Source organism: Triticum aestivum, chromosome 7B (genome assembly GCF_018294505.1).
Source record: "Triticum aestivum cultivar Chinese Spring chromosome 7B, IWGSC CS RefSeq v2.1, whole genome shotgun sequence".
Classification (NCBI taxonomy): domain Eukaryota; kingdom Viridiplantae; phylum Streptophyta; class Magnoliopsida; order Poales; family Poaceae; genus Triticum; species Triticum aestivum.
The window spans coordinates 287244273-287252484 of NC_057813.1; positions in this window are offsets into that span (position 1 = coordinate 287244273).

The window sequence follows — 8212 nt, forward strand, 5'->3', positions numbered from 1 at the left end:
GGGAAAAATCACACTCGATGTGGTATTCAGCACCCCGGTGAATTACAGATCTGAAGCAATCACATTCCAAGTGGCTCCTTTTAGTAGCGGATACCACACCCTTCTAGGGCGGGACGCGTTTGCAAGCTTTCAAGCTATACCCCATTACGGGTACATGAAGCTTAAAATGCCCAGACCCAATGGGATCATCACTCAAGCCAGTGATCCGGATGTCGCACTCCGCGCCGAAAACAAAACCGCAGCACTAGCCTTGGAAGCATTATCCGAAGCCCTAGCAGCCGAAGAATTAACAACACTGCACGCCACCATGGACAGGGACGACGTGATACTCGACAAGCGACCCAAGTCCACCTCATTTAAACCCATGGATGAGATAGTCAAATTCCAAGTCCATCCAACGGACCCCATGAAGACAGCTTCCATCGGAACACAGTTGAGCCCCTCAATGGACGCCACACTACGAGACTTCTTACTTGAGAATTGGGACATTTTCTCCTGGCACCCATCGGACATGCCGGGCATCCAAGGAAGATTGGCCAAACACAGCCTCAACATATTAAAAGGATACAAACCTGTCAAACAGACTCTAAGGCGGTTTTCAGAGCCCAAACGGCAAGCCATGGGAGAAGAGCTAGCCAAGCTACTTGAGGCCGGATTCATTAGAGATATCAAGCATCCGGATTGGCTGGCAAATTTGGTAATGGTACCAAAGAAGGACAAATCCTAGAGCCTGTGCATTAACTTCAAAGACCTCAACAAGGCTTGCCCAAAGGATCCCTTTCCCCTCCCTCGCATCGATCGAATCATCGACACCACAGCAGGACACGACTCGATGTGTTTCCTCGACGGATACTCTGGATACCATCAAATAAAGATGGCAGAGTCCAACTAAGCTGCAACAGCTTTCATAATGCCATATGGCCCTTTCTACTTCAACACTATGCCTTTCGGGCTTAAGAATGCCGTCGCAACCTATCAACGCATGATTCAAACATGCTTGGAAAAGCAAATCGGCAAAATAGTGGAGGCATTCCTAGACGGCGTAGTCATAAAAACAAGACACGTCGAAACCCTAATAGATGACTTGAGGCTCACGTTTGACAACCTCCGAACATACGACATCAAGCTGAACCTGGAAAAATGCGTTTTCGGCGTCCCCTCTTGAAAACTGTTGGGCTTCATCATTTCCAATAGAGGAATTCAAGCGAATCTGGCAAAAATCCGAGCTTTGTCGCAGTTGGCTATACCAACAGACCTCAAACACATCCAGAAACTAGCTAGATGCGTGGCTGCTTTGAGCCGCTTTATCTCCAGGTTAGGAGAAGAGGCATTACCTCTTTACCGCCTTCTTCGGTGCACCGAACACTTCGTGTGGACGGATGCAGCCGCGGCGGACTCGATGAAATAAAGACCTTATTGGCCAATAATCCAGTCCTAACAGCGCCAAATATCGGCTAACCTATGCTGCTGTACATAGCTGCAACACATCAAGTTGTAAGCGCAGTACTCGTCGTCGAACGAGAGGTTGACGGATACAAATTCCCGCTACAAAAGCCGGTTTATTACGTATCCACGGTCCTCACCCCATGCAAATCCCGATACTCACACTATCAAAAAATAGCATACGCGGTCTTCATGGCATCCCGAAAGCTATGACACTACTTTCAAGAGTGTTCGATTATGGTGGCCTGTAAAGTACCACTAAACGATATAATAAATAACCGCGATGCCACAGGCCGGATCGCTAAATGGGCCATCGTGCTCCTTCCGTTCAACATAACATACAAAGCCTCGGCGGGCCATGAAGTCGCAAGTACTAGCTAACTTTGTCGCCGAATGGACGGAAGCCGAACTCCCTAAAGAGTACAACGCGTACTCTAATTGGATCATGCACTTCGACGGCTCTAAAATGCTGGCCGGATTGGGAGCAGGTGTAGTCCTGACGTCTCCCACCGGAGACAGGGTCCAATACGTCCTCCAAATATTATACACGGACTCAAACAATGCAGCCGAATACGAGGCTCTGTTGCATGGTCTTCGGATGGCATTCTCTATGGGCATTCAACGCCTAGAGGTGCGTGGGGATTCAAACCTCGCAATATCACAAATAAATGGAGACTTTGATGCCAAGGATCCAAAAATGGCGGCCTACCGTAATGCCGTCCTTACGATGTCAGCTCGGTTTGAGGGGCTCGAATTACACCATGTGGCTCGAGAAAACAATCAAGCGGCAGACGTCCTTGCCCACATCGGCGCTAAACGCGACCCTGTCCCACCTAACATATTCCGGGAAAGGCTGTTCAAGCCATCCGTAGTATGGGAAGGGGAGTCCGGCAATACCAGCACGGATCCGAATACATCCCCAGATTCCGAACTATCAGACATAATCGGAGGCTCTACCACCGAAATAACATCTTCGGTCCATGATACCCTGGCTGTCATCGCCCCGTGGACTGAGCCTTTCTTGGCCTACCTAAATGGGCAGGAGCTCCCCGAAGACCAAAATGAAGCACGCTGCATCGTCCGGTGTTCTAAAGCTTACAAAGTCCATGAAGGGGAACTCTATAAGAAAAGTGCGACCGGAGTGCTCCAAAGGTGCATCTCCGAAGAGGAAGGGCGGCAGATCTTGGCTGAAATCCATGACGGACTGGGCGGGCACCACGCCGTGGCTCGAGCACTAGTCAGCAAGGCCTTCCATACAGGTTTCTTTTGGCCGATGGCCCGAGCAGATGCATAGGACCTTGTCCAACACTGCGTCGGTTGCCAGCTCTTTGCCAATCAGAGTCATATGCCCCCTACCGCTGTCCAAACAATCCGCATAACTTGGCCCTTCACGGTCTGGGGGCTGGATATGGTTGGACCCCTTAAAGGGGGAAGCCACAAGAAAAAAATACTTATTGGTCATGGTAGACAAGTTCACCAAATGGATAGAAGCCAAACCAGTCAAAACAGCCGAATCCGGACCAGTAATAGACTTTATATCTGGGGTAGTACAATGATACGGTGTCCCCCACAGCATCATCACCGATAATAGCTCAAATTTCACAGCCGATGAAGTGAAAGCTTGGTGCGGCAAAATGGGCATTAAGCTCGACTACGCTTTCGTCTACCATCCTCAAACAAACGGCCAGGTCGAACGGGCCAACGGTCTCATCATGAGCGGCATCAAACCCAGACTAGTGCGATCCTTGACAGAGTCGGACATGCACTGGGTCGAGGAGCTCGACTCCGTACTCTAGGGGCTGCGGACCACGCCGAATCGCACCACCGGATATACACCATTTTTATGGTGTATGGCGCGGAAGCAGTACTACCCTGCGACATAATACATGATTCGCCATGCGTATGTATGTACGAAGAGAAGGAAGCCGAGTTAGATCAGCACGACAACTTGGATGCCCTGGAAGAGGAGCGCGGTCGCAAAAGCCTGCTCTGCATTCTATCAACAGTAGGCTCGACGATACCACAACAGAGTAGTATGGGCCAAAACTTACAATATTGGCGAACTCGTTCTACGCCTACCGGAGAAGAAGAAGGACAAGCTCAAACCCAAGTGGGAAGGCCCTTCGTCTTGATAAAGTTCTCACCAGAGGAGCGTACCGCTTATATAATGCATCAGATAACAGACTCGAGCCGAACCCATGGAACGTGGCCAGACTCCGGAGATTCTACACCTAACGCCGAACTCAATGTTCGTCTCCTTACTCCCTCCCTTTTATTTATGCCCCAACCCTTTTTCCTTTCTCGATTTTTCTTCGTCTTCACACAAAGTATTTAATACAGTGCGGACTTCCGGATCACTCCGGCCACACTATGTGTGTAAGCAATACCTGGGGGGTTCCTATACGGAAGCTAAAAATAATTACTCTAATGGCTTTTCGCCCGTCGCATATGCATTTCTTTTTCCATATGTGCCTTTTCTTCACCATTATATGCATCGATATGACTTAAGATGTGGCCAAGCTGGGTTTCCTGGCTCTTGTGTTTATGCCCTACGTTCCCGTTAATTCGGCTAGGGCATAATGGGAGCACCTCTATGATTGTTACTGCCGGTTCAGCCAGATGTGTACCTCGGACTGGGTGAAGCTGAAAGCTAGTTTCCTTAAGAGAATATTCGGTCGGTGACCAAAAGATGTATTCGTTTATTACAACGTAAATCCCCAGAAGTCTTGTATCCTACGCCATGGTTCGCAGTCTGGACATGTGCATTGTCGCATGCTTACCCAGGGAAAGGAACCCCTAACGGAACCATTCTCCCTGGAAGATGTTTCTTACTATCCATGTAATATAACATAACTAGTTGGGTACTTGTCTGTTCAAGCACTTATGACCCCTATGCCTGGTTTCCACGCATACCCCGGTTTTGTATAACTGAGTGGGTATTCGGACACACCCCGTACTGTAGGATCCGGGGGCTGAAGTGAAAAGGTCCGCCATGACAAATGATTTTAATCCGGCTAGGGGCTACTTATGTCCATCGAATTACACAGTCACTTGGACTAACTATATTCCTCCTCTATACCATCCAACAGGCTATCTAGCTTACAATCCTGTTGAGAATACTTTGCGGCTAATGCCACCTGGTCATATACTAGACTCACGGGAATTTCTTGCCCATCTGACCCTGCCGGTCCGACTTTGGCCATATGGTTCGGGTCCAGCTTGGTGTAGCGCGTCTTCACCATAGCCCATGCTTTTATTGCACCTTGCCGGCAGGCGGACATCTTCCACAATCAAAAGCGCCGCCGTGATCCTTGAAGCATGTCCACAAGCTCTCACATGCCATTCGGCAGGAAGCTTGATGGCCACAAGGCGTGAGCAACGCCCTGCATCACCTGTCGAGCTTGCTCATGTAGTTGTGAGAGGTCTTGCAGTAAATCGCCTGCAGATGCGGGCATCCCCTCCTCAGGGCGACCCGTTAACATTCCTACAAGAAAAACTCTTTCAATATACTTACTCGCCGAACTATGCTACAGTTCGTCCAAGCACTTACCATAAATGTCACGGCGAAGCCTTTTGTTCTCCTTCACGGAGTCCACCAGCTGCACGCGGACGTCTTTCAATTCCACGTCCAGCCGAACATTCGCATCTTGAAGATTATTCTTCTCCTGCTTAACTTGCGTAAGAATGCGCTCGCCAGCCTTTAGCTGCCTCTAGAGATGCGACTCGTCATCCCTTCCGCCCTCAAGATTCCCCTGGGGTTATCTGCAGAATTTTCTGTTAAACTCATCATACCAGCCACTTACTAACTGGTGCATTTTCGTACAATCGAGATAAATGTTACCAGATGAGGCCTTCTCGTATTCCTCTAGCTTGGCAACCGTGGCCCTCAGTTGGGTCTTGCACCCCTCTAGCTCCCGAGACAATTGCTCATTCTTATCTTCAAGAACCTGCGCATAAATTGATCCTTAAAACAGTTGTTCCAACCGTTTCAAGTCTCAGGGGCTACTGCTATACATGATTATCAAACTTTCTTACCCGTATATCTTTGGTATACTGGCCCGTCGCTCAGGCAAGCCCGCCTTGTGCAGCATGGATGTACGCGTCTCCCGAATTGAAAGCATTAAATGCCTCTTCGGAAAAGATGTTGTTGCGAAGCACGGCCCGTCAATGCCGGTGATTCATGGCGCTCTCTACTTCGGAATTCGTAGCAGAGAGCATGTCTGCGTCCTCTATCGGAGGACTATGCGGCATCAGCCCCATGTCCGCCTCCTCTCTCAAAGCCGGTTCTGGAACCCGACTGGTGGAGGCGTGATTGGCAGGATCCCCTGATATAGTCCGGATACTCCTCTTCCTGCCAGGATGTAAAGGGTGTTGTTATACTTCAAATAACAATAATTGCATGAGAGGTTTTTTCCTTACCTCTGTAGCGGCGTTTTGACCCTAACCGCCTTCCTCTTGAGCCTACCCAATCCGGACGCCTATGGCCGACGATTCCATAGGGGCTTGGCCCTGCGCTCCGACCGTCGTCTCTGCAAAAACATGACACTTCAAGGATAAAGCATGACATCAGGAAAGAGTCCTCTTTGGAGGATAGAGTCTCCGGCTTGGCTTACACGCGATGTAGGAAGCAGTCCCGGATAATCGGCAGTAATAGCCACTCTGGCGCCGTCACAGCTCGCCCGATAAAATATCCCGTTGACAAGCTCCACGGTCATATCCGGATCTTCTTCGAGTCCTGGATCCAGGGCCCTTTCGGGGTCCTCTGGCTGCGGGGAAGGGCTGGAGATTCCTTCTACGGCCCTCCTCAGTTCCTGCTCAGAAATATTGAGGCAGGTAATCTTAGCGAAGAACGCCACAATAAGTGAAGCGGGAAAATGAATGAGGACTTACCCAGTTTGGGGGATTGTACATGGAGAATCCGTCCCGTGGTTTGATGTGAAGGAAGTCTTCCTCTTCTCCTTTGTATAAATCAGACAGTATCCTTGCCAGAACAGTGGCGGAGTCCGGACCCTTACGGCCACAATGGGTGGCATCGTCTTCCCCGTTGAAATGCCACATGGGATTGCCCCGATATTGAAGCGGTTGCACTCCCCGCATTATGCATATTGCCATGACCTCGACTATCGCCAGTCCGGATTTGGCCAGTAACTTTATCCTGCTCATCAGGAAATGTATTTCCCTGGTATCCTTTTCTTGGGGGCCTCGGGAGCGCCAGCTTAGATGTGCCCTCGATGGGGCGTTACTGAACTTGGGGAGTCCTGTCCGGACTGGATCCGGAAGGGGAACGTCATCAATGTAAAACCACTCTGAAGGCTAGTTCTCTAGTGCCTTCTTGGGAGTGCCGGATAGGTATTCGGTCTTGGCAATGCGCCATACTTCGGCCCCACCCACTTGACATAGGGATTCTCCCTCGGTACGAGGGACGAGGCAGAACAGCTTCTTCCATAACCCGAAGTGAGGCTCGCAGCCTAAAAATAGCTCGCAAAGGGCAACGTACCCTTCTATGTGTAGTACGGAGGAAGGGGTAAGGTTCTGCAACTGGAGACCGTAGAACTCCAGGATCCCGCGAAGAAACGGGTGGATAGGAAACCCAATGCCCCTTAGCAGGTGCGGGATGAGGCATATTCGCTCCTCTGGAGATGGATTAGGAGATCCCTCCGCTTGTTCCCCTCCGTTATAAGTGGCTATTCCGGCTCGAACGGGGAACACTCTCCCCAGTCCCCCGGCTATGAGGAACTGAACACTCTCCCCAGTCCCCCGACCGGCCATGTTGGAATGGTTTTTCCGGGGCGCTCAATTGGATGCTTGCTCGAGGGAGAAGAGTGAGGTTTGGATCTGGGAATCCCCGTCTCTTCAAATAGACGGCTAGCCCGAAGGATCGCGGGTGGAAAATGAAAAAATGCCTCGACTCCTCGCATTCACTCGACACATGGAAATGGTCATTATTGAGGCACTGAAGCCGAGGAGTACAACATTGATGAGATGCCTGGCACTGTTCGTCGTAATAGGTACATTGGAGTATTCGGAGATGGAACCCACCTTGCAATGCCGAAAACAAGACTGCGGACCGGACTCACCATCATTGAAGCCTGGTTCAATGGCTACTGAGGGAGTCCTTGATTAGGGGGTATCCGGACAGCCGGACTATATACATCGTCCGGACTATTGAAGCGTGAAGATACAAGACTCAAGACTCCATCCCATGTCCGGATGGGACTCTCCTTTGCGTGGAAGACAAGCTTGGCGATTCGGATATTATATTTCCTTCCTTGTAACCGACTCCATGTAAACCCTAGCCCTCTCTGGTGTCTATATAAACCGGAGAGGTTGGTCCTTAGAATGCCGATCACAATTACAATCATACCATCATAGGCTAGATCTTAGGGTTTAGCCTCTATGATCTCGTGGTAGATCTACTCTTGTACTACTCATATCTTGAATATTAATCAAGCAGGAAGTAGGGTTTTACCTCCATAGAGAGGGCCCGAACCTGAATAAATATTGTGTCCCTTGTTTCCTGTTACCATGAGCCTAAGACGCATAGATCGGGACCCCCTACCCGAGATCCACCGGTTTTGACACTGACACCCGCCCTTGCTTGCCCCGTCGCCCCACCACCCCGCCGCCCCCACCCCACCCGTCGACGCCCCGTCGCTCCACCATCCCGCCGCCCCGGCGCCCCGGCGCGCCACCACGTCGCCGCCCCACCCGCCCCACTGCCTCGACCGTCCCATTGCCCCGGAGCGCCACCACGTCGCCGCCCCACCGT